A 1,519-nucleotide genomic window follows, 5' to 3' on the forward strand; every position below is an offset into this window, starting at 1 on the left:
CTACAATAAAAGAAAATGTTTAAGTATCGATCGGTCGTTGTCGTTCAATGAGATAGAGAGAGTCCTGACGAACTTGATGTTAATCGGACACACTAACTAACGATGATATTCTGATTCTTTGATGGAACACTCTAAAGTAAACCTTATATGAGGTCAAGAACACTTGGACACACGATTAAAACACTTAGACACGGACACGAAGCCGATAACAACAATCAGAACACTTTAACAACTAACACTAGAACACTCTTTGATCCACACTAATACGCGAATCACACGAAAAGAACACTTGATGATCCCTTGGATGGATCACACAAAAAAAGAAAAACAATACCACAGATTCCTACACAAACTAGACAAAAAAAACGAGACCGATACATTTAAGAAAAAACCTCCTGATCACTCCCTCCTCCCTTTCCAATTTCGACTTCATCTCCGATCGGGCCTCTATGTTCAAATCACGACATCACCAGATTCACTTTGATTTTCGATTTAGTTTTATTTCAAAACAGCTAAGTACCCTGTTTTTTACTGCTCATCCTTTTATTAACTTGTTCATGATCTGTGTTGACTCCCTTTTTTTTTTTTTCTTTCACTCATCTCTTCTCTCTAGTTGTTTAGATTTCGATTTTCAGGACCTCTCGATCGCACTTCATCCTCAAGCTCCAGCTCGATCTTCACACCATCGATTTACAATGTAAGTTCAATTTCTTTTCTCTCCTTCTACACTATCCCATCCTTGACTTTATGTATTTAGATTTTGATTTTGACATCATTTAAGTAAGTTTCTTTTCCCATTCACTTCTTTGTTTGTTCTCATACTGACTCCTTTACCTCCTTTCTTTGTTTTCATTAGTTTTAACTTTGGACCTCAAAATCGAATTCCTATTTAGTTTCAATTTCGATTCTGATCTTTGATTTAGATCTTGATAAATATGTAAGTCTTTTCTCTCTTAACTTTCTTTCTACTATTCATCTTGCACAACACTGACACCACCCTCTTTCTCTATCTCAATTTAAACCCTCAAAATCGATCCTTCTATTAAGTTTTTCATTAGTTTTAACTTCAGACCTCAAAATCGAATGTCTATTCTGTTTCCTTTTTTTTTCTATTCTTATTGTATCTGATGAATAGATTGATGGATTCAGTTTCGATTCTGACCTTTGATCTTGATCTTCATTTAAGTAAGTTCTTTCATTTCTTTATCTTTGTTTGTTCTTGTTTACTAACTTTATCTTCTTTGTTTAAAATTTTGATTCCCTTTTCATTTCGCTTCTAGGTATCTATTTGATAAGTTGAAACAAAAGCTTCCATAGGACCCCTCTATCTCGATCACTACTCAACTCTAACCACCTTCACTTCAATATCAATCAATTCAGTCTCTAACTACACCAACTCCATTTCGATCTCAGCCTGTTTCAACTACAATCTTCATAAACATTCAATTCAATTTCGATCTTGAGCTCTGATCTATCTTGTAAGTCTTTTGTACTTTCTCTTTCATCTTTGTCTATCTAG

Source organism: Melampsora larici-populina (assembly GCF_000204055.1).
Source record: "Melampsora larici-populina 98AG31 unplaced genomic scaffold MELLAscaffold_16, whole genome shotgun sequence".
NCBI lineage: Eukaryota > Fungi > Basidiomycota > Pucciniomycetes > Pucciniales > Melampsoraceae > Melampsora > Melampsora laricis-populina.